At 39.1% G+C, this 26,462-nt stretch overlaps 1 protein-coding gene across 4 annotated transcripts in view; it reads left to right on the top strand.

Annotated features, from left to right (window-relative positions):
• LPP (LIM domain containing preferred translocation partner in lipoma) overlaps positions 1–26,462 on the top strand; it is a 631,758-nt gene that overhangs the window by 138,173 nt on the left and 467,123 nt on the right. For all 4 annotated transcript variants that reach the window (XM_031453092.2, XM_064493711.1, XM_064493732.1 and 1 more), the window contains exon 3: positions 23,469–23,529. The gene's annotated coding sequence lies outside the window, so the exon portion shown is untranslated. The remainder of the gene's footprint in view (positions 1–23,468; positions 23,530–26,462) is intronic.

The raw sequence follows: 26,462 nt of genomic DNA on the forward strand, positions 1-26,462 counted from the left end.
TGGAGTTTTCATCCCTTGGGCCTGTCACTTAACTACAACTGGCCTCCACTCATGTCTCAGCGAAATGTGTGAGTTGAGATAAATGGTTTCCAGTCATTCTCCTGACTGGTATTTAAAATTGGTGGTTATTTATTCAGCTCTTGCTTCATGGGGACTTGGGATGTTGTGGTGATGGGAAGGGAAGCCGAGGCCAGGGGGTGGGGGTGGGTGTTGGGTTGAGTGTACGTGGTTGAGCAAAACAGCGCTTGAATTATTCTGGTTATTATTATTGTTGTTGTTGTTATTCATTTAGGAACAGTCCTTATAGTACTGGGAGCTAACTGTTTTTGAACATGTATTCCTTGCCAGACCTTAAGCTAGGTGCTTTATATATGTTATCTTATTTAATTTTCACCATAGCTCTGCTGAGGTGTGAATTTTAGCTTTCTGTTTCACAGCTGTAGACGCTGAAGTATTGCAAGAATAAAAACTTCCCCAAAGTCAAAGCTATTAAGTAGCTGCATTAGGCTTCAAACCGTGACACCTTTGTCATTCTCGTTCCCATGTGCCATATTTGGTTGCAGAGTTGGAAGTTTCCAGACCATCTAGCAGGCTTCCTTCCCCTGCATTTGAAGTTCTCATTGATGCATTGTTGGTCAGACTTTCTTTAAAGGAAACTAAAATTAATTTAAGTCAGCAACACAAAAAATATAGTGCAAAATTAAAAAGTTTCAGAAAGACATATAATGAAAAATAAATCTTTCGTTTCTCAATGTCTCATCTCCCTAATCCCCACAACCCTACCTCCCAAGAGGCAAACACTGTTACCATTTCCTTTTGTCCCCTTCTAAAAATAAACTGGGTATAAACAAGCATTATATGTATTTATATTCCTTTATATTTCCAGTGTATACAGAATATTTACACAAAGGGGAGCATTCGACACATTATTTGGCATCTTGCTTTTTTCATACAATTATGTGTCTGGATGATCATTTCTGTATCAGTATCTTGTATCTGGTTTCTTGTAGTTTTCATTTGTGTTTCTGTTGTTCGGTGACTTTGGACATAATTTTAAACAGGCTCTCCCCATTTATGTTTTCTTTTTTGTGGATTGCCCTTTGCCTCCCTTTCTATTGGATTGTTGGCTTTTTGCTTATTGATTCATTATAGTTAAAAAAAATGAACCCCGAGGCTGTGATAGGTGGAGCAATACACCATCATTTTGCGTTTGTCTTTTAACCTGCAGAACAAAATTTAAAAAGTATATAGTCAATTCAGTCTTTTGGTTTTATAGTTTTTGGGTTTTATATAACACTTAGAAATACCTTCTCCCCTTTTTGATTAATTTAAAAAAATCTAATTCTCCTTCTAGTTATTTCTTCTGACCTCTCTGTCTCTTTCCATCTCCCCCTCCATCTCTCTCTCTTTCTCTCTCAGTTTCTGTCTCTCATCACTGATTTCATTGAAATTCTATTTTGGTGAAAGGTGTGAGGTAGGGATCCATTTGGATATTTTTTTAGATCCACCTGTACAAAAGCTATTTATTAAGTAGTCCATCTTTTCCACACTGATTTGAAAATCCACCTTTATTATATGTTAAATTCTTTAATGCTTAAGTACTTAAATATTTAATACTTAGGAATTTGCCTCATTCTGGGGACCTTCTGTGCCATTCACCTGTCACTTCATGCATCATTATCCTGCTTTCAATTATTGTAGCTGTATAATATGTTTTATTGCCTGATGGTGCTACTTTACTCCCATTAATTTCTTTTCCCCCAAGTTTTTGTCTTTTAGCACTTGTTTATTTTTCCATGAACTTTAGAATGAACTTGTCCAGTTCTAAAAATAATGTCCTGTTGACATTTTTATGGAGACTGCTCTAAATTTATTCACTAACATCATACATTATGCATTGTAAGGATGTTATTTCTTTTTCTTAGAACACTATGCCTTCCCATTTGTTGAAGTCATCTTTTAGGTCCCCAAGAGCACTTAAATTTTTCATGTAGACTATGAATGTTTCTTATAGGTTTATTTTCCTAGATATTTTCTGCTTGCTGTAGTTAATGAAATTATTTCATATTATACCATCTAGCTAATTGTGATTGTGTGTGTGTGTGTGGCCTCTTGGTTTCAGTTTATTTTCTACCTAGCCTCTTTATTAAATTCTTTCATTGCTTGAATAATTAAAATTTTTCAAAGTTTTTACTTAAGTAATCATATTTGCTAATAACTATAATTTACCTTTTTCTAACTTTTATAACTCTTACAGCTTTCTTCTAATTGTATTATCTACTACCTGCATAAGAGTGGATATTAAATAACAATGTTAAAATGAATGACCTCTTTTTCCTGACTTTAATAGGAATGCTTATAATTTTCCCTATCAATAGTGATGTTGGATTTTGTTTTGAGAAATATATTGTGTTAAAAACTGTCCATCCTTATTCAGAGAGTGTTTTATTATTTTTATTTTTTTTAAGCAGAGACTGGTTGTTAAATGTTTATCTAATATCTCTTTGGAAACTATGGAAACAATCATACATTGTCTCCTTTTCTCTTTTCTATGAAAATATCTTAGATTTTTCTCTTCTGTCCTATAGATTTGGTGTAATATATAAACATTTTTCAAAGAGGAAATCATGCTAGTGTTCCTGGAACAATATCCATGTGGTCATAGTTTGTGCATTATTTTCTTTTATTTTTTAGTGTTGGTGGAATCTGGTGATCAGTAATTAACAATTCTTGCATTGATTTTCATAAGTGAGATTATTTGAAAATTCTGTTTGTGTTTATGTGTATGTATTAGCATTGTCAGATTCTAGTGTCAGTGTTATGCTTAAATCATCATTAAAATAATTTAGAAGGTTTTCTTTTTCTTTCTTTTTGAAATAGTTTAAATAACATTTATATGACTTACTCCTTAAAAATGTAGTAGAATTCCTTGCTGAAACGGCCTTGACCTGGTGCCTTTTTTGGAGGAGTGGATGTGTGTACTATTTAACAACTTTTCATTTGTTATATAGTAATTGGACCAATTTTCTTTTATATCTTTTATGTAGTTACTTTTGTTAATTGTATTTTAAGAAAGTCACCTCTTTCAAATTGATTTGCATGGAGTTAAGTAATTTCTTATAATTATTTTCATTTCCCCTGTGTTTATGGTGATTTCCACATTATTTAAAGTTGTGTGGTTTTGTGCGCCCTCGTCCCCACCACCCTTCTTCCGATTAGTTTACCAAAAGTTTATTATTTATTTAAAAAAAACCCAATTCTTTCTTTTCTCTATTCGTTTCGCTTTTCTTCATCTTCTCTTTCAAGTCATCAATAATACATTTCTTATGCTTTGTCTAGGTTTGTTTTGCTGTTTTCCTAATAGTTTGAGCTTGACTTTTAATTCATATATTTTTATTTCTGTTTTTTAATTAATATAAATAAGGTACACATTTTACTTTAAGGCTTGCTCTAGCTGTCTGCCACAGATTTTGTTAAGCTGTGTTTTGGATTTAGTTCTTTGGCTACGCACAGTTTTTTTAAATGCCAGATCCAGTTATAATGTAAGCCTCGTGAGGACAGGAACCTTGTCTGTTGACTTGCTTTGAGCCTCTCATAGTGCATGTCACCTAGCAAATGCTTCAGAAATATTTTTGTACAAATGAATAAATCCCTGTGAAATAATTGTGGGATTTGTGGCCAGTTCCCTCCTGTCGCTCCTGCTCATCCCTGCCATCTTTGGACAGTCTCTCTCGGAATCTACTAATGTGGAGGCATAAGAAAATATTAGAAATGCTTCATTTCAGAGTTACATTTTCAGAGTATGTTATTCACAGAGTTATTTTTAAAGTCAACCAATACAGTTTCCCCCAAATCAAATAAACCCGAGTTTATTTCACAAAGATTTTTGTAAAGACCAGCCCAGAGAAAATACAGTTGAGTAGAATCAGAATGTTAGAGCTGATGAGTTAGCAGAGGTCATGTCCATGATTTTTGTGGACTTGGGCCTTTTGTTCAAGCTAAATCTTGGAGACAGGCTCAAATCCAGGATGTGAAATGATAAAAACAGACCTGCTGTAGCAGTGGGGAGGGCATAGAGCCAGGGGAAGCCCAAAACCCTACTGCTGGCTGCCTTCCCTCCTGACCTCCTCCCATGTCTCATTCAAAAACCAATAGTTTAAGTTCAAAAACTCTCAATTTTCAGATGAGAATGAAAACAAAAATGCAAAGAAGGCAAATGATTCATTCAAAGTTACTCAGTGAATTAGAGGCATAACGTGGGACTACAACTCCAGCCTTCTGTCTCTGCATTTAGTGGTATTTCCAGGCTGCCTGGAAGCCTCCTGTACCTTGCTCCTGTGTGTGCATTATGATGGACCTGATATTTGATGACACCCCCCCCCCCCCAAGTTTGGCAGGCCCAACAATCCTTGCTAAGTCATAGACCGCTTATTTGCTGATCCTGGAGGGGAAAGCTGTGATTCAGACTCTGAGGTCTAAGAATTGCAGACTTAGTTTCTAGTCTCCTGATGAAACTGCTAATCTGGGTGCCAGTGGTGTTTCTGCCGCACGGACACCTGCCCACACAGCATGATTAGAAATTATAATGACGACGACGATGAGTCTTCCAGGACACCCACGTTCTTTGCAAGATATTTCTGCTAATCGTCGCTACCAGAATCAGTTGGAGAACTTTTTTTTCTTTTCTCTTTTCTCTCTTTCTCTCTCTCTCTTTTTTTGTTTTTTTTTGAAATTTTTTCCCCCTTTCTAAGTCAACAAAAAATTCTGGTCCAATTCTGATGTAGGTTAAAGATTTGACCTTGACATTCCTGGTGTGTCATCTGCTGTGCAGGGGACCCTAGAACCTTGGATGTGGGGGTAATGGAAAGCACCCTGGGCCACATATGAGAAGATTTGGATTCCAGTTTCAGCAGTGCCAGGAATTTCTTTTGAGCCCTTGGTAGAGGTTACTTCCCATCTCTGCAACTTTGCTTCCCCTTTGTTGAATTTCCCTCTATTAAATTCTCTTGTGCCTGTTTACTAGGATAGTGGGAGTCAGATGACGTTGCTACGTAAGGAAATGCTTTATTAGCGCTGCACTGTCAATCAAGAGGGTTGTTACTGAAGTTATTATCGCATAGTTGATCATTCAGTCTGTTAAGTTTATGTGTAGTATAGTACAGTCAAATGATACAGGTGTGAAAGCTGGGGAGGCATATTGTTGTATGAATCCAACACTGGTGAAGATTAGGTCAGATAAAGGACCTGAATAATGCCTGGAATGTTGTAGTATACGGGCTCTGCCTTGAACCAGGAAAAATTACTGGCATGAAGGAGAGGTGCACAGGGGAAAAGAGAGGATTTCAGGAACTAGAAGTCTCAATGGAGAAGTAAAAATAAAACTTAGATATGAAATTATAGGAGGCTAGAGTTAGGGTGTGTGATGGCAGAGGAATGATCTAGAGGCGACAAAAGGCCACTAGAAAAAATGCCTGCAGTGGCTTTGGACCCTGTGTGTCTGGAGTGTGGAGGGACTGGCAGACACACATAGAGAGGCTGCAGGGAAGACAGCATCCTCAGAGAAGACCGTCTCCAAGAAAGCCCTCCTCGTGCCCCCCACGGAGCGTAGAAGCGATTCCAGGACACGGGGTCTGGTGATGGCCTTGTCGTCTCTGCTTGTCTCTGTACCCTCCTGCTAGCGCGGCACTTTTGTTCACAATACTTGCTTTTGAAAAAGAAACTGTTTTGGGCCTTGCATTTTAATTCAAGGTGTGAATATCTGAGGGAATGCTTAGGAGGGGTTCTGACAGGAAAGAGCTGATTTGGGTAATTCTGTTTCTCTTTTGGCGTCACTGTTTCCACACCCAGAAAGTGTTGGCTCCATGACTTGCTTTCTATAACATTCACTACCTTTTTTGAAGGGAAAACACTTTTCTAAAACAAGGGCTAAAAAAATTTCTCAGTGAATATGTTGATATTTTTGTGATAATGCTGAAGCTTTGGGAAGGAGTCAAATGTTTCTGAAAGTCCTTTTCCTTTACTAGGGGACTTCAGCTTATATACTGGGCTCAGATAATCTTAGCTTTTATTCTTGTTATCTGTCTGTCTATCTATCTATCTATCTATATCTATCTATCTATCTATCTATCTACCTATATTCCTATCAAATAATTTTAGCTTTTATTATTGTTTATCTGTCCATCCATCCATCCATCCACTCACCCATCTATGCATCCATTTATCCATCCAACCAGCCACCCACACACCCACCTACCTACCTACCTACGTACTTACTTACCTATCTCGGAAGATGGTAGAATTTAGTTTCTCTTATTCTTTTGATTTTTGTTGGTTTGATGAATCAAGTCAACTGAGCTGAAAACAAAACTGACTTTTGAAAGAAAAATTAAAAAAAAAAAAGTATCCTGTTTCCTTGAAAAAGATTTTTCCCAGGCTAGGTTACATATTTTCACAGACACTTGGGATGGGGACAAAAAAGTCTGGACACACGGAATATCTGAAAACCCTGTGACTGTGTTGGCTAAGCTTTTTTTCTTCTTAGCACAGATAGAGACAGATTCTTTTGCAGTAAAAACAGAGCCAATACAATCTTTGAAACTTTCAAACGTGATTTAGGAAGATGATTCTCTGTATAATGCCGGTCCAAATATAAAACAAAAAAATTTCAACAATTAGCAAAACTGTGAATTTTTCAATTTCTAGTTTTTTTCTTTTTTTGGCAAAGTTGGCCTTTCACATTCTATTCCTTTATTTATTTATTTATTTATAATTTTAAAGAAGTCTTTTTAATTCAGCTGATTTCTAGCTTCCAGTGAACCTTTTAACTAATAAAATGCATTGAAAAAGTTTTTTAATTTATTATAAGAACACCAAAATGCAAAAGGTCACTTTATGTAATGTCTTTTCTTGTAGTTCAGTGTTGTCAGCTCTTTTCCTGATCGAGGTTTGGTTGGGCTGGAAGCAGCCTGAGGGTGTTCATCCCCAGTAATGTTTACTTGTTGCTGTTGGCAACTCAGAAAAATAGTGGAGAGAGTTCCTTTATGCACTTCACCCACCCGGCTTCTGCTAATGTCAGTATCTCACGTGACTGGAGTACATTTATCACAGCTAAGAAGGTAGAATTGGTCCACATGATTAATTAACCTACAGAAGTTCCTTGAATTTCCCCACTTTTCCACTACTGCTTTATGTCTGCTCCACAATTCAATTTGGGTACTCCTCTGCATTTGGTCATCATCTCTTCTTAGTCTCCTGTCTGTAACTGTTTCTCAATCCTTCCTAGTTTTTCAAGACCTTGGCACTTTTAAAGTGTATTGGGCAGTTATTTTGTAGACTGTCTCTCCATGAATTTACCTGATGTTTTCTCATAGTTAGATGGGGTTGTGGATTTGGGGAAGACCTCCATCGAGGTGAAGCCCCTCTCATGGCTTTGTATCAGGGAGTACCTGATATTAACATGACCCATTCCTGGGATGCCAACACTGCTGCGGATCAGTTTTCTCTTACCATGTTTTAACTAAAGACTGTTTGTCTGGGCTGTTAACACTCTGATTCCTTGGCATATTAGTGGTGGCCATCACTGACTAGTCTTCAAACTACCAGCTTCATTCTAATGGAAGGCCAAGACTCCCAAAGCAAGTGTCTCCCAAAACTCAATTAGAAAATATTGTTCGGCCCCCGAGGCCCTTGTTGGGGCTGGCTACGACTGCCTCTAGTCCTAACCCTGGGGCTTGCCTGGTGGGGAGAGTTGAACCACAGTGCCAGCTTTGTGTATTCTTACCTGGTGAACAGCATGAGGATTGGGGCCTACCTCAGAAACCAAATCTTCACCAGAAAGGAGAACACTAGGGAAAGCAAAAAAGAGTGAGAGACAGGCTCTGCCAGACTTCTGAAGATGCCCCTTCACCTTAATTAGTATGGCTTAATGGATGCTAGCCATTATTGTCCCCCTTCCCATCCTGGAGGAAGAAGTGATGGAGATCGCTTTATCATTTGATAAGGGAACAGAATCTTCCATATCCATGGACCAAAACCAGAAAGTATGAAAAGGGGAAGAGTTTCTTTTTTCTTAGTAGCTTCATACATGGATGCATTACCCATTTCCTGAATTTTCGCCTACCCTGTTTTATTCTCAGAGGATGCACAGTGGGGTTGGGAAGAAAAGTACTGATTGAAGAACCAGAAAACAAATCTTGATTCAAGCCACAAAAAATTGGAGGGTAGACTCTCAGTTCCTCTATGTGATGATACCCCTATCCCAATGGGTAGAGTGGCTAAGTTGCTGTTTTGCTGGTAGGAACCCTTGGTCCTGTTTGGTTTTCCTCATCCTCACATATGAGATGGAGCATTTTCTCTCTCTGACATTTGCCATCACAATGTTCAGCAATCTCTTGGTCTTGAGGTATAGAGTTGAGAGAAATATTTTGCAATATTGGTTTGGTTAGATCTGCCTGTGAGAGTCTAAGTACCTTGATAACTATTGTAGAACTTGTCTCCTTTCTCCAACACACTGTTTCACTCTTTTCAATTCCTAGGAGGTAAAGGTTGAGGAGAGGTTGGAGATGGGCTGGCCAATATGGTAGCCACTAGCCATGTGGCCACTGAACACTTGAAATGTGGCTAATGCCACATGCTGAAAGGATAAAATTTTGTATCTATCTGTAAAATAAATTTCTTTCTATTATTCTTTTAAAATGTGGTGACTAGAAAATTTAAAATTGCCTATGTGGCTCACATTTTATGTCCATTGGACAGTGGTTAGAACCTGGGAAGAGTTGTGGAGCAGAGTGAATTGACCTTGTGTTCTCCTCTGAGTTCTAATAATGTTGGCATTAAAGGGAAAAGCTTCAGCAGTCATAATTTTCATTAAAAAAGTCTGATTCAGAAGAATTGGCTCACTTTACATTATTGCTTGGACTGGAGAAGAATCTGACATTTGGTATTTTCATAATTGAGAACATAACTTGCTGACTTAAAAAAATCACAACATTTTGTGCTTGGCCTTAGGTACCAGACTTTGAGCTCTTTGAAAATAGGGATTGTGTCCTTTCTCTTTCTACCATCCTTTCCCCTCAAACCACACACTAACTAACACACAGAAGGTGGTTAACTGGCATTTGTTGGGAAGCAAAATAACTTTTAAAGAAGTGAAAACCCTATGAAGCTACCCTATATTTATGGTTGGAAGAGAGAAATACCCACCTTTACAAGGCAACCCTTTTTCTTAAGTCAGCCACCTAAACTAAAGAACATTGATCCAAGTGTTTATTTACTTCTTGATTTAATTACCATTCTCATCAGGTGTCCCTGTCAGCTCTGCTTATGATAAAGAATCTTTTCAAAATGCTTAACCTCACCACCCCTCTGGGTAAGGGGAGACAGAAAAAGATGCTGCTTGCACAAATTAATCCTCACCTTGTTCAGATATTATGTCTAAAGGCCTGAAGACTGGATTATCCTTATTTCTCCTCCTGTTTGATCCTTTTCATCATCTGCCTGTTCTGTGGAGGATCTGGGAATAATAATGAAAGATGGGTTTAAGCTTGGACTATATTAACTTTTCATTTGGTTTTTTAATTTTATTCTACTTCGAACTGAGCCAGAGCCTCTGTGAACGCATGACTTACTGTCCCCTACTCTGCCATTCCATTCATTCCCTTGAGTCTTCCTTCTTCAGTACCAGCCCTGGGGCTGGGTGAGAGAGCAGGCTGCGTGTGATGTTGTTATTTGGCCTGAGCCCTGTGCTGGAACATTCAGGATCCTCTGCAATTTTTGATTTTTACATCAAGCATGGTGTAGCCTCTGCTTCATCCCTGAGTCCAGACATAGTGAAGGGCATGTTGTCTTGGCCAGAGGCAAGACTTTTGGCATCTATGATGGCTTTGTTGCTCACTATTCCTAATAAAGTCCTCTTGGAAGAAGTTTTTTTTAGTATACACAGCCTTATTTCTAAGAAATATTTGAAGCTTTGATTCTTCTGCTGAACACAATGGAAAGTCATGGATTCTCTTGGAATCTCTTGTGTACAGGGCGTCTGTGATGAGTGGAAAGAGCATTGGCTTTGGAGTCAGAAGAGCTGTGTTTACTTCCTAGCTTTGCTGTTTTCTAGTCGTCAGACTTGGGACAAGTAGCGTATCATCTCTGAGCATGAATCTCTTCATGGGTCCCTGCTTCACAGGATTGTCAGCTGTTAATGAAGGTGGGGTACCTATTCTAGGGACTAGTCCTTAGGCGTTATGAACACTAAATGAATTGTGATGTTGTTGGTGATAGACCAGTGGCCATCTTCTGTCTTCATTTGGAGGTGGGGGAGGAGGGCATCGGGTGATCGTGTGGTAAAATCCACTTTAATTCTCACTGTGAGAAAAAGAGCAGGGAAAATTGTGGTAAGCAATTGCTTCTAAAAAGCTCGGACTAAAAGCACTTGATGGATTTGTGCTGGCTTCCCGGTAGACTCATCTCTGTACTGCCCGCATTGCACAATTAATAGTTATTACTCAAGAAGGAACAAATAAAAAAAAAGAGAGCAGGCATAAAAACATCCTTTCATCTTCCTGAAGATGGTCCCCCTTGTCAGGTCTGTGGAGCCATACCTGTGAATCATCCTGGGAAAGCACAGTGTGGGTGACTAGAAGGAAGATCTTGTGGTTCATTTCTTACCCACTTCCTGGGCTGGGAAATGTCTAAGCTCATCTTTCTTATCTGCTGATACCTTGTCAATATCTACTACCGTTCACCATGCATCTTCACAAATGAGGGCCTCTTTCTCACATCCTCACGCCAAACATCTTGTGTAGAGAGCCTGTTACTCTCTGGGCAGAAGAAGTTGCAAAGCAAAAGCAGGATAAAGTTGAGAGGGTAAGCCTGGGGCCATGGAAAAGCATTGGAGTAGGTGTATAGAGATGTGAATGTAAGCGTGATCACAGAAACATTCAAGCCATGTTTGTTTCACGAGGGTATGAAATGAATCACAGTCCTGCCCCACAGTGGCCACACTGGCCGTGGGCGCTTTGCTCCTGTGCTTCCAGAGTCTGTGAGTCAAGCTTTGCCACTTGCAGTCTTGAAGCTTAGTCAGACTAGAAGGAAACCCTGACTTTGGGGATGAATGCTCCGAGGGGACATCTAATTCTCCTTTAGATTCAACTTCATAGGCAGAATGAAGGTGAAGGTCGTGATTTAGGGTCTGTTGCTGTGTTGGAATCTAGCTGAAGCAGAGATTCTGGGAGAGCTCCATAATGTCTTCTGAGTTTCAGATTGGTCTTCGGTGAAGTAGGAATAGGGTTGCTGTCCGTCCTGTAGAGAGCACATGCTGTATTGTGCCTGGCACAGAATGAGTTCTCAATAAATGATTGGTGTGGTGGTTGTTACTGTTATTTTTATTATCTGTCAGCACAATCATTTTCCTTGGCCCTATCTTATATAGGGATAGTTTGTGGCCACAGGAGATATTAGTGGTGGAAGTGCTTTGTACTAGAAAGATAGAAACAATCTATAGAGTGAACAAAGTCATTAAAGTAAGCTTGGAATCCATTCCACCATCTTCTTTTTTATTTGCACTCAAGGATAATTTGGCCTCAAGTCTTAGATGTTAACTTTTTGGCTACATCTCTGGGATTTTTTTCCCTTTTCTCTAATCCACCTATTATCGCCCTTAGACAGCCTGTCATGGCCTCCTGCTTGACTGGTTTTCCTGCCTCCAGAACCGCCCAGATCCCTGGTTCTCAAAATGTGGTTCCCTGAACAGCAGCATTGCCATCAAGCCTCACAATTTGCTAGATCTGCAGCATCTCCAGCCCCACCAAATGTGCTGAATCATATGGCATGTTCCCTACCCTGCTGTAGGGCCATTGTCCAACTCCATTTGCTACCACCTTTGCTCTGAGTACATGCTTGGCCAGTGTGTATTTGTTCTGCCTACAGGATATTTCCTGATCTGATTGTTCTCACTCCCTCTTTGCAAGAGATGGTTGAGAGGATAAGCATGGACCATGGAAAAGCACTGGAGTAGAATAGTGACCCAATCCGAGTCACCATTTATAACCTTGACTGTCACAATGGAGTCTCTGCAGTGGTCTTGATACTTCTGTGATTTCCCCTCATGACCTTTCTCCACACCATGTGGAAAGATCTAAAGATCTTCATATCACACCCACTGCCATATAGTGGCTTCCATGGTATCTAGAAACATTTGAAAGACCTTTATGTGGCCTGCAAGGCCCTGTGAAGTGGGCTCTGTCTTTTCCTTTATCTCCACCATGTAACCACTTTACTCAGTAAACTATAGACACACTGACCTTCCTAGTGTATAAGCCAAGTTTCTTCCCACCTGACCTTCCTCTGATGCCGATGTGGTGTCATCATTCAAGGCTTAGTACAAATGTCATCCCTTTGGAGAGGTCTTCCTTCACCTATAGCTAAGGTAGTACCCGCCCCCACCATTGCTTCTTCCATTATCTTGTTTTATTTTCTACATTATGGTTCTCCGACAGCAGGGTTAGGATGCCTTGTTTTCTTTATGTACACTGCAGACTCTTCTGGTGAGAGACACCTTAGTTATAATCACAATGGTGAAGGTTTGCTGAGTGCTTACTGTCTGCCAGGCACTGCTAATAGTCCACTCTAATGGATCAGTTGGATTATTTCATTCTCTTAAAGGATTATATGTTGGTGTCTGTCTTCCTTTTGTCTTAGGATGTCAGCTCCCTAAAGGTGGGAGCCTTGTCTGTTGCCACTGTATTCCCAGCCTGTGGAAGACTGCCTGACTTAGGAGAGACTTTTAGGAAACGGTTATTTAGGGAATGAATGGGTCCCAGAAGATTATCATTTGGAAACAAATCTACATGCAAGAAAAGAACAGAACCTCTCTCATCCTCTATTCCAGACATGTTCTAGGAGAAAATAACCTTAAGTTGATCTCTATCTTTGGTCTATGAGACGGAGCAGGCATTGGAATCTGATTTAGGATTTGTTCTAGTGGCCTTGAGTGCATCTGCAGATCCTGAAAATCTGGGAGGGAGGTTCTTGCGTGGCACCTTAATGAAAACAAGTCCTTTCTAAAGCTTTAAGTTTGGCGCTTGGCCTGGGTGGAAATATAGGGCCTTCTGACTTGTATGTTCTTTGTGTGCAAGTTGTCGATGTGCGTATGCGAACCTTTTATTATTATGGACTCAGTCGGCAGTAACCATGGTGAGTAGACCTATCACACAGCATTTTTCTGAGTCAGTTTAAAATGCTGACAATTAAATATACCGTACTCTTTTAAGCGATCCATCAGTCTCCCTTGTTGTCATGGTGACTGGAGTATATTTAGAAATGTGACAAGTACACTGAGTTCAATTGCACTTTTGCCAAAACATAGTTTTGCAGCTAAAATTGAATTTCCTGATTGAAGATCCAAGTGCTGTTAAGGGGGCATGATCGTTTCTATACATTATTCTGGAAGCGTAACTTACATCATTCTATTAAATCAGCAGTTAAAGACTTACCGGGCTAGTAAAATACTGACATCAGAGGTGGTTATACTTAGAGTTGATGAAATAAAGTGAAATAAAGGCATCTTTTTTTTCTTTAAAAATGAAATTTGGGCCTCATCAATATAACTAATTTAATGATTAATTCCTTTATATATTTAAAAATTATAGGGAAGTGTACACGTGTGTATTCCTCCAGATTATGTTTTTTATTTAGAGAAACTTATCAAGGACCTCCTCTCTCCTACTTGTAATCTATTTTTAGTGGTATCAGGGCATCTTTTTTCTTTTCGTCTAACCTCAGATTGATAAGCATCCTGATTTTTCCCCAACCTCATTCCTTTTGGGTTTCAAATGAAGTGGAGTAAAGAGACCAAATGAACATGACTTTTTGCTCAAACAAAGGAAGAATAAAGGTCTCTTTTGTCTAGTTAGGAACTTGGTTGGAATCCTCGTTTGCCTCTTGTCCTTTGTCCTGTCACCACAGTGCTGAGAATGATGCTGAGTGTGAACTGCTGGCTCATTTGACCACAGAACATTTGGGAACCTATGCAGTGGCTGGGTCATTATTTCATCCCTGATTTCATTCCTGGTTTCTGGTCAAAGACAGATTCTTTGTTCTTGAGATGAGAAACAAGTGCTCCTGGATACTTACGCTTTTCTGTTTCCATGGAGCTGGATGCTTCAGTAACAGGTTGATTTTAAGCCCCTGTAATATGTAAGTTAAAACTGTTGTTATTTCTTTACGCATACTTGGCAAATAGTCTGTTTTGGTAAGAGACATCCTCATTATAATAATAATTGGTAACATTTACTGAGTTTTTACTATGTGCCAGATGCAGTGTATACTAAGCCTTTAGATGGATCATTTCAGTGGAGCTACTATGAGTAGGTCCTATTGTCATTGTCATTTTACATTGAAGAAATAGGTTTAGAGAGGTTTTTTTGTTTGTTTGTTTGTTTTGTTTTTTTTTAAATCTTGATCAAAGCATACCTTGAGTAGTAAAGGAGTCTGGATTCTGATCCATGTGCCATATTAACCAGTGTCAGCTCCATGGAAGGCACACAGTGAATATTTGTTGACTAATGAATGGCCTACTCCATGGTGAAGTCATACAGATGCTTCAGTGTTTCTAAATACTCACTAATATGGCAGCTACATAAAGGTGTAAACCAATAGCAGGATCTAAAGGAAAGTAGAAAAAGTAGCTCATTTACTCTGTATCTTCTTTAGAGGTTTAGAGGTTTAGAACCAAAGAAAAATAGCACAAATCTGGATGGGAATAGACATAATCCCATCTAGTCCAGTGGGTTAGTCTCGGGACCTATTTACACTCTTAAAACTGAGTTTTTGTTTATGTGAGTGATAGTTAATGCTATTCATTATCTTGGAAATTAAACAAAAATAAAACTGGTATTTTAATGAAAGATATGTGTATGAAAATAAGTACATTTTCCAAAACAAACAAATATAAAATTAGTGAGGAAAATAGCAACTGGCTTCTTACCTCTGCATTAAATTTGTTGAGATACTTATTTTGATTAAAGTTTACGGAGAAAATCCAGAAAGGATTTACAGAAAGGCTTGGGAAAAAGAAGTAAAAAAAAAGAGGTAATTGTGGATTTTCTTCTTTGATACTACACCAAAACTTGACAGGTGGTAGTTTCTTAAAGTTTAGTTATAATGGCAAATCTGAAATCAGATCAATAACACTTTATTTTTTTTATCATTTGTTATATTAAAATCCACTGGTCTAATTTTTACTTTGAATTGGTCTTCACCTATGATTATGTAACATCATTTGTTGGTCATTTGGAAGATATTGGTTCATGGAGTTATGCATATCTTCCAAATGTTCACATATTTCATTCTTTAGCATTTTAAAAAAGATCACATTCATTATTATGATCACTGATTTTATTAAAAGAATGTTTTAAGTATTAGAAAATTACAAGTGTACAATGGTAGAGAAAGGTTTTCAAAATTCTAATTTTCACTTGAACACTTGAGTTTTATCATTGACAATAAATACTCTTAATTGTTTTCCTTGGAATGGTAGTTTCTTTTAGCCTAGTTTTGAGAAAATGTCTGGGATGACCAAGTCTGAATGAGTGCAGTTTGTCAGTCATTCCTTCAAAAGAAAAGAAAAATGGTGTTTCATGCAAAGATCTGTTAGTTCAGCTCTCAATTCAGACAATCATACAAGTGCATTTCTTGGAGACAACCATTATAGTTTGGGGTTCAGCAGGAGTTCTTCATGAATACTTCCTGTTATCTCACACAGGATATTTTAAAAAAGGTACCAATCTTACAAAAAAGATATAAAAACATCAGAATTGAGATTGAATAAAGTTAAGAATTTTTTTTAATGCATTAAGGACAATCTTAAACGGGACAACCCCCCTCGGCCCTCCCCCCCTTTACTGTGGGTGCTTGGTGATGAAAAGTACAATGACTTTCCGTACATTTTGATGCCACTTCCTTGATTCATGTTAACACTCCAGACATTTTTACTCACTTACTACTTTTGTACCATTGATGTAAATAAATGTCCATACGGTGAAAAAGGTTCGTAACATCTTAGTATGATGAACTTGCAGTCCCCTGTGAAGGTCTAGAGGACCCACTCCGAGTTTGTGGATCACACATTGAGAGCCACTGATCTAATCCAGTCCATGCATTTGATAGGAGAGGAGAGCTGGAAGAGACCTACACAAGACAACTCCCCCACCGCCACTCCCCTAGGTAGTGGTGGAACAAGGGCAAGAACTCAGTTGTTAGTGCATTCCTCGTTTTATTTTTCTTTTGATTTCCTGTTTCAGTTTCAGAAATCTCAAGGTAGATGTTTCTGATTTTTTTGGTTAATATGGTGATGCCAATATAGAATTACTGAATATATTTAAGAAGATTTCTATATTTTTTGCATATTAAACCCTTTGTGTATTTTCCCTTCTATGCACTCATCACTGCACCATTGCTCTCTCTTCTGCTTTTCAATATTTCAGTAGTAGCCATTGATGCCTCTTGAAACAGAACATGCTTTGTCTTTGCTAAGATGGAGAGATGTTAAGGAGCAGTTGACTGCTTATTCATTTTCTGGTTTAGAATTCCAGCTTTGTGGGGAAAAAAGAATCATTGAGTTTGGGCTCAAGCAGCCACTTCTTTCTTCACCTAGATTAGTTAAAAAAATCACAGGAAAGTAAATTGTTCACACAAGCATTATCTTTCATATCACTACAAGTCTTCTCATTGGCCAATTACCCTCAACCTTCAATTCTCTATGAAAGCGTCTCTCTGTCACTCTCTCTCTTCCTCTCTCTCTTTTTCTCCATCTCTGCAAAGGGGAGGTTGTCCAATAAAAATTACTTTCTATTTTGTTTTTGCTTATGTTAATATTTTATGTGATCTGTTTTCTCCAATGAAAATTGGTCAAATTGTGAAATTGTAATGAAGGATGCTGAGAGAGGCAGTAGAACCAGACCCAGTTATTGCATTTTTCTCTTGAATACCTCCTTCCTGTTGTAGAGTAGCTTTTCAGGAGGCTGAGGGTTGAAAGAGGTTGCATTGTATGAAAATGAGTAAATCTGGCAAACCGTGAAAGTAGATTTGCAGACTCTCAAATGTATTGTTCTCTCATTTTCGAGTAAGTTGGATGTTCTTTTGCAAAATGTCATTTTTTCCTATTTCTCATCCAACTTCTGATCGCTTTCCCTCACTTGTGAGCTTTGTCAGTTAAACTTTGTTTTCTAACCTCTGATTCTTCTCCCATGACTGTTTTTGTTACCTAAAAGTGTGATCAGATTTGGCCTTTGATCACGCCTGTGAATCAGCTCTTCCCTAAAGCTAGGCCTTCAGTAACTTCTTCTTCTTTCCACAGAACTGATGTTTCCTGATCTGCAAACCATTTAGTCTTTTTCTTTCTTTTTTAGACTTCTACTTATGGTTTTTCCTAGGCATTTATTAGGCTTGAAAATTGCCTAGCAACAGTTCTAACTCTTCACAGTGTGTTTTCTGCCTCCTTGTTGGAACGTCTGGAGCATGGGGACTGTCCTGTGCTTGGTGCCTCAGAGGAGCTCCATGGATGTGTTGAATGGATGTTATTTTTATCCAGAGGTCTCTTCTTCAAAGGACATTCTTCAGATTTTTATCTAGTGATCTGAGCTGTTGCTTATCTCTCAATCCTGGACAGCTAAATCTCTGAAGCACAGAGCTGCACTGGCCCATCTTCTAATGCCGACTCCCTCCCACTGCCGGGATGTCACGCATGCCTTTCCTGGCAGATGGCCACTCAGCCTCTGCTTGAACACGTCCAATTCTTTGTGAGGCAATTTGTTCTCCTGCTGGACAGCTTCATGTTGAATGTCCTCCTTTGCATTGCTCTGAAACTGGATTTTCCAACATTTCGACCCTAGTAGTTCTAAGTTGCAGATTTTTCAAAAGCATATGACTGACATAGGTCACACCCTCAGATAGCTGAAGATAGCTTTAATTTCCCCATCCACCTTCTTTCCTCCTTCAGTCTTCTTTCTCGCTACCTACATCGTAGGACCTAAGAAGGTTTGGATGCTCATATTTTTTATGCCTCCCCTATTTTCACAGCACTTTCTAGATTTCCATCCTGCCCTCCCACTCAAAATGCCTCTTTCAGCCCCACTTCTTTTCTCTGTTACTGTAATGAAAGCAGTCTGAGTTTGGGGGCCTCCAAGTTGGGATATGAATTCTAGTATAACTTGGTGTGTGAACTTGATCAGGTTACTTACTCTTTCTAAGCATTCATTTACTCAGATGCAAAATGGATATGTAGTGATTTCTGAGAATATTTTTTAAGGATTAAAGTATGTGAAGTGCTTAGCTCAGTTACAGAAACATAACATGCTAAAAAATATTACTTTTAACTTGGTTAACTTTTTCGTCTTTGATCCTTCCCCTCCCCCCCCCCCACATGACTTGGTTTTTAGAATTTATTATTTCAAGAATTTCTCCTTCCTCCTTTCTCTTTCTTTCTCCATTTTCTCCTATTTGGATTTTATTTATACCTATAATCTTAAAAAATTCACATTACCCCTAGATTTGTTTCCCCCTTTGTTTTTTTAATTTTATATCACTTAGCGTATGGCTTTTCTCTATGTGAATTTTCTCAGCTCCTGCCTACATTTCTATTCATATGTTCAGCCTTTTTAATCCTTTTTGTGGAAGACACTTCTTCACCCCTCTAGTGGGTTAATTTTGGCTGGGCCACTGCAGGTTACTGAACCACTCACTTAATAGATTTTAGAATCATTTAATTGAACAATGTGTTTTTTTAAATGAACTGATGAATTCATTTCGGTTAACCTACTTACTAAGCGCGTCTTACCTGACATGTATTGAGCTAAGTGCTACAGGAGTGACAGGAACACTGGTAGCATTTGTTCATGCAGCCATTCCATATACATTTTCTTGAGAACCTTCTAAGGACCAGATTCTGGATTTGGGGTTTGAAGTAAAAAACCTGAGTTAGACAAGGTTTCTCTCTTCAAGACATGCAATCAAGCAAAAGTTACAAAACAGTTGCGGTAGTTTTAGTGATCTAGATGTGAAACTAGGCATTGTGACCATCTTCAGAAAGGCCTCTTCACCCAACCTTTTTGGGTCACCAAAAGCTTCACAGCATAGGAGATGTTTAATGGCTGAGAAGGAGCTCAGAGTCCACTGGAAAGATAAGACCCATACTCGGGTTTAGTTATGTCTGGTTATAAAGCCAGCCTCTAAGTTCCATGCATTACCCTTGACTCCCCTGCCCCCACTCCCCAGAACTGCATCCGTGCAACATTTCCCTGTTTTCTGTTTAGGGGCCTTAGAACCAACTTTTGGGACCTAAGTGCTGTATGAGTGCGTATTTCTATTTTCCAAAGTAGGACCAATAACACAAATACATAAAAATAATCCCATGATGGTAGGACACATTACAAAGACTTCCTCTATCCATCATTCATTCACCTCTTGTAGAACAGCTTACTGCCTGTGGGTTTCCTAAGCGAGTGTCTTAAGCACTGTTACCGATAGATATTAGCACAAGAATTAGCACTGAATAATTATGTATTGAGGATTTGCAAAGAATTTTTTCTCTCTTTAGTCCTAAGTGATAACTGCTGTGTTGTCTGATTTTATTTAGATCACAAGACCAGCTCTGCCCATAACCAGGTATCAGAGAAAAGTCCCTGTTCCAGTCTGTGCCTCAGCTTTGTCCCTTGTCAAATGGGAATATTGCTACTATTACTAACAATAAAACCACTTTCGCCTCATTGGAGTGAGGTGGAGAGTAAAATCACTCGTCCATGTGGAAGCATAATATATGCAATGGATCACAATCGTAAATACAAAGTGTCCCTTTCGAGTGACCAGATTGTCAGCTATTTTGTCAAGCTAAGTTCAGCTTAATTTATTTTTCTTGTTTCTCCAAACTTTCTGAGGTGGCTTCATGCCTTACTTTCTTCCATTTACCCACTAGGGACTGCCGGCAAGTGCTATATATTCAATAAACATTTATTGATTGATTTTTTTTTTTTTAAGTACTGATCTTCTAAAGTCCAGTGCTGGAAATTTGTGAGCTACTTAAGATTTCTGCTTAGGATTCCTAAAGCCTCTGATTTAATTTCTAGATTATAAGTTCCATTGATAGAACCCTTATAAATATCACATGAAGAAGTTGAGCATTACCTTTAGGCCAAAGCAATTTACTTTTTAAAAATCTGATTAATTTCAACACAATCAGCCAGGATGTCAGAAGATCTCAGTGCCTTTGATAGATGCTGACAGGTGAGGAAATTAAAATCAGGGAGGGAAGCAATTAAATACTGGCAAACATTACTTTAACGAGACAACCAAATCGTTCATAAGCCATGGGGTACGTTGTATTCTTGATAAGTGTCTTGGGTATCAGGTGAGCATGCATTTAAAAATGTTCTTCACACTGTATTTGATGATGGGAGTGAGGGCCGTTCCATGTTTGTCACTTAATGCCTTTGGCCTAATCTCACATTTCAATTGCTTTTGGGGTCAGACTACCTAATAATCACGTTTAAGATTAAGACATTATTCAATTTATAAGTGATCCTCTCACCATCACCTTTATCGATCCATAAAACTTAACAAAATTGCACAGAAGCTAGACAAAATAATTCTTGGCCTTTTCACGGTGGTTTAGGAATAACCATGTTGACCCACGAAAAGAGAAACAGAAAAATGTATATTTCGTACAACTTCTGATGTAAAAGATTTGGGAATTGTAGTGCTAAAGCCAGAGCCTAGGTTCTCAATCCCCATTCCAATGTTCTTTTCAGGATAACACCCCCTTATTCAGAAAGAACATCTGGGGCCACAGGACTGAAGAGTTTGGAAGTTTCTACAAGGCTCTGTCAGCTGCTCCTTTGTACAGCAGCACTTGTAAAGTGGCAAGCATTAAGGGACATCTGTACGTTGGTCTTAGTGAGTCTCATGCCAGTTGGCTGGGATTTTTGTTCTTAATGTTAGGATCATCATCCTAGAGTTACGTTGCTTAAAAATTGTCCTGGGATGCCGTGGTCAAATCAAAGGTTACCATGGTTTGTGAAAAACCTATTGAAACAGGTCTCTCTGCTCTCTTCATTTCCCGTGTCCGTCCATTCCTTTCTTCTTTTTTCCTTATTCCCCGTCATCTTTCTTTCCATTCTTTCTCTCTCTTTTTCTTCTTGGCTTCATTTGTTTTTTCCACCCCACCCCCAGTATAGTAGAAATTATCAATTATTTTATACTAGTCCCAGCTAGGTCTAGTGAGTCTTGCTTTTGCAAAGATTCTAATTAATAGGTTGAAATTTTGTGAATTAGACATTGAACATGCAGTTTTCCTTATTTTTGGTTGAAATTGTTTCTGAAGATGAGAACATTCTTCTTGGGAAAGGATGGGTGATTGGATAAAGGATGCAGACCTGCCAGGTTCTGGGTCAGCAGTCATAAAATACACAGAGGCTGCCAAAGATAACTGGCTTCATTACCGAGACTTTAGAGTGGGATTTGCCAGTCGTCCCAGATGTCTTTCTGGGTTTAGTAGAGACCTCCGTTGCATTGGGAAATAGTCGAGTTACTAAGGACCTGTGCCACTCCACCATGTGAGAAGAGGCCGGTGAGCTTCTTAGCTGGAAGTTTGCAGCTTTCCTACGGCGTGAGATGAAACTTAACTGATGCAGACCCCTTCACGAAAATTCAGTGTACCGCCTTCTGTTTTCTGTGGCTTGTGTTTCGATAGCTTGCCCAAGGAGGTTGCATCTCTGAAACTTCGCTGGGGAGAGCTGAGAAAGTGTTCATGGTAACCCTGCCTCGAGCACCCCTCAGCTTAGTAATGTGTCACCTTCTGGTTAGACCACAGATGTGAAGTCTCTCTGCTTTCACTTGCCAGTGAAGCAGGACTCAGTACTAAATGTGCTTTGGGGCCTTGACAATGGACTTCTGTAGGGTATAGCTTCATTTCACCTTTTCCTCCAACTAGAGCATCTCCTGCAGTAGAAGGGGCCTTACTTGTTTGGGGGTCGGGGTACAGGGTTAAACTTTTATCTGCTCCATATTAACCATGTGATCTTTGAAGTTTAGTTTCCTGATTGGTGAAATTGGGGGAATAAGGTTTCATTGGGGTTATGTCAAGGATGATTTGAGATGAAATGGTCATGAGATATTTTTCAAACTGTAAAGTATAATGTCAAAAGAGGATTAATGTTTTGATGTTTGTGGCATATGAAAAGAACTTCTTGCAGAGTATTCTATCAACCACGCCGTACGCATAATCTGATTTCAGTTCTATATGAAAACGGGATATATTAATAAAGCTTCCCAGAGGTCTTTTACTTCTCAGTAAACCTATCTGTATGTTAAAACAAAGCCCTTTGTTGCTGCAGGCCTGTTGGAGGCTCTGGCTCTCTGAACCTAAGGCACGGTCCAGGCACAAACTTCAGAGCGCCCTGCGGTACACCTGCAGCTCTTTCATCTAAAGCAGCTTCTCTTGCTCTTCGGGGTTGTGGGGTCATATAATTCTTAAATTTTGAGGCTTTGCCACTTGGAACCGAAGTTCTTTGTGCTGCTGTTAGGTGAGGCCGTTTAAGATTAACGTGGATAAATAGTGTGATATTTTAAAACTCGTGGCACGAATCAAGGAGATACCCAACCCAGAGATATCCTCTAGCTTTGTGTGCTTAGAGTGTCATTCTTTGATCATATAAGTGTGGGCTCATAGGAAGATTGTTACCATTTTGTATACCATCCCGTCTGTACCTATAGATGCGAAATAATGGAGGAAAATCTTCCCAGAAAAGTTTAATTGAGGTTTGGCTATGAAGTAGATATTATAAGCTTCTTAACGTATAAGGAAATTGACACTCGGAGTTTAAGTAACTTGCCTAAGGAAGACAAGTCTGACTGGCTCTAAATCCCGTGTGTTTTTCCTACTCCCTCATGTCCATCAAATAGCTGGTTTTATTCCATTATTCCCTCCTCCATTCAGTCTAGTGGATCAAGTCCGTGAGCTGTTCATCCTTGTGTTTTCTCAACCTCGTATCCTAGGAGAGACTGAGGTATAAAGGAAAGACCACTGGACGAACAGGAGGAGCCCAGAGAGTCCGAACTCGCACCTGGCCGTGTGCTGCACTGTGCAGTCTTGGGCACATTACCTACCCTGTCTGAACTTCAGTTCTCACATCTCTAAATTGAAGGCAATAATACCCGTTTCGCAGGACATTCATGAAGTTAATCAGGAGAGAGAAGTTAGTTCCCTTTTGATCCTCCTTACCCCTCTGTGAGCTTCTATTTCCTTACCTATGAAGCGAGTAGCATAATCTCTTTCTTCACCAGGTTGTCATGGGGTGAAATGAGACAATGGATATGGAAGTGTTTTGCAAAACAAGAAACTGCTATGCAGATAAATGAGTTTATGATGATCGATGAATAAACAAAGCTTAGAATCGAAGAGTAACTTTTACCTGTTTCATTTTCAGACTAGCATTGCAGTCTGCTGAACCTCGTGTCCACTACCGTTCCAAGAGCTTGCTCTCCAAGGTAAGAAAGGCTTGGCATAAACACATTTATGAAGTGCAAATAGGCATCTTAGCCAATAATGCTTAAGGCTAACTCTACTCCCAACAGAAGAAATACAAAGCTGTTTCATGAGCACCAAAACCTGAAAAATGGCCACAACAGTGAATATCCCCCCTTTTATGTCTTCTTGATTTAATTTCCCTTTCAATTCCTAGTTTTTTAAGGTTTCATACCAAAAGCACAAACATCTGGCGACACCAAAGATTCAGACTTAAGTCATATTTAAGTTTCATAATATGCCATGTCCTAGGATGTTCTTGTCTATTGCTGTCTTGTGTCCCCGGCTAGTATGTGGCAGGGGGCTTTCTCTCCAGTGTCCTGGCCTTTGATTGAGTGTGTTTTTTACTACACTGTGCTGCCAGAGTTACCTGGCTCTGAAGGGGCCAAACTTTACTAGTCAGGTCGGTTGCTGTCTCTTAACCGCCCTGAAAAACATCTTAAAAAGACATAATCTAAGGCTACAACAACACACAGCTTTTAAGAATACAGAAAAGGAGCTAGAGTCTTTTGAACCCCAGGACCCATAGCATCTGCACACCACGCTCCTGGGGAACCAGTATAAAGGAATAAGCCTTTGGCAGAAGAATTTATTCTTCATGAGTTTGTCAAGAAAACAGAGACTAGTTTAAAAAAAAAGTATAATAGTTGTAAAATTTGCAAAATGTGAGTTTTCTTCTTCAGATAACCAGCTGATACCTGTACTTCCCAGCTAGCTCTGCTCTGCTCTACATAATCTTCTAGAAGTCATAGCCAAACAGAGGTGAAGTAGTCAGTATGGTGTTTCTAACTGCAGGCCTTGTAGAATAGCAACTCTGTGGAAGATTTGATACCAACATTTAAAGCACTTTAAACATTTGTTCTGCTGAATATTTATATTATCCCTTTGGTATGTTATTTCCATAATCTTCAACATGATTTTACTTACACAGACCTTTGAAAGAATTTAGGTTTGCTGGTCCTGCCCCATTATTTATAGGAGTTAGCAGTTTATAATATGAGTGGAAATTTTCACGTTACATACAATCGTCAAGGCTGATACTCACCATACACATCAAATAAGAACAGGTCATGTGCAAACAAGGTAGGTGAAGGGACACATGGACTGTGAAACGTCCGTATTATTAGATCAGAGCAGCCCCTTGTGTCGTTTAGATTTTATTCTCATTCCTACAGAAGACAAGTCTATTAAAAACAAGACGGTAGCCACAGATACAGGAATGGCTCCAACTCATCTTTTGGTCCCTCTCCAGTCCATAAAATGTCCCTGGAAAAACTCCTTTCCTGTGTATTCATATATTTTCATAGATAAACATATCAAAAAGTATGTACTGTACACGTGTGATATCGTAGGTTTGGGTAGCTCTGTGAGGCAGAGATCTGTTTGTTCATTTGGAAACTGCAGTCATTATATTAACTTTCCTCCAAATGCCAGTTGTTAAATATCATTAAAATAAATTTTGAAAAGTGGTTAACTGTGTCCTCTTTGCCACTGATACCCATCTTAAAACTATAAACTGGAGTTTAACCAAGATTTGAAAGGTCATGAAAAATTGCTCTTGAGAATTGCCCTTTCTTTCCTTCTTTCTTTCCTTCTTTCTTTCCTTCTTTCCTTCTTTCCTTCCTTCCTTCCTTCCTTCCTTCCTTCCTTCCTTCCTTCCTTCCTTCCTTCCTTCCTTCCTTTAGTGTATTTCATGGGGCAAGAAGGATTAAAAACTCAAATCACCTTTGGAAGACAGAGAAGTAAATATTCTGAGCGCAGGCTACAGAAATTTAAAATACTCTTGTGGTAATAACTGGTATCAGTGGCAGTAATGAAGAAAGAATAACAGTTTAAATAAATAATTAGGCTTGACAGTACATGTGTCAACAGGTACCCACTTAATGAGTGTGATCATTGTTTTTCTCGGCTTTCAACGTTGAGCCACTGACTGTGGTGTGTTCCCTGTCCCACTTCCAAACCAAATCTATTTAAAGCTGTACTTTATGGAATCTGAAACTGTATACGCTGTTTACTATTTAGAGCTGATACCCGGTGTTCTTGAACGGGGAAGATCTGAACTTGAGCAAGACCAGGCTTCTGGCCTCGGGTAGACCGTTGATTGTCCCTGTTTTCCATAGGGTGGTTCATTAGCAAGGATGAATAATGCCCAAGTAATTCTTTTGGACTTGTCTATGTGGCTAAAATGAATCGTTTATTATTATTTGATGGAAACACTCCTACTCTGCCTTAAATAAGTCAGTTAGTATTTTTTGAGGTGGAGGCAGAGGCTGTAGTTATAAGAGGAATTATTTTCTTGGTTACCTCGATCGAATCTCCAGTTTTGCAGAAGTGAAGCAATGTGTTACGTTCTATGAACCAGAAGTCATGAGGATCTAATTCTACTCCCAGCTCTGGCTGTGCCACCTTGGACAAGTCACTTTCCCTCTCTGGGGTCCATTTTGGCATCTAACTACAGATAGAGTTGGACCTGTTGGTTATGGCATTACTTCTAGTCAAATGTCCTATAATCTATGATTTTACTTCTTGGCCAATCTTTTCTTCCTCCTGCTGCCGTTTCCCCAAAGTCACAGGAGAATCCTGTGACTCTACCACTGAGCCAGTGTGTGAAAATACTTGGTCTTTTTAGTTTTTTGATTCTTGTACATACCAGGAGGGCAGTTAGTGATTTGAATTATATATACACTATGATTGGACATTTATGAATTGATTGGTCCCTACCTCCAGCAACATTCAGTTTCTGGTTAGAAAGGAAAAAAAAAAAATCCATCTTCCTCCATGTTTCTCTGCTCTGTAATCTGGGTCTCAGTTATAGAAGATCTGGGAAACTTCTCCACTGGTAACACTGAGAGGTTCCTCTTCTATTATTTGACTTTTTCAGGGCTGCGTCGGTGAC

Source organism: Camelus dromedarius, chromosome 2 (genome assembly GCF_036321535.1).
Source record: "Camelus dromedarius isolate mCamDro1 chromosome 2, mCamDro1.pat, whole genome shotgun sequence".
In the NCBI taxonomy this organism is placed as follows: Eukaryota; Metazoa; Chordata; class Mammalia; order Artiodactyla; family Camelidae; genus Camelus; species Camelus dromedarius.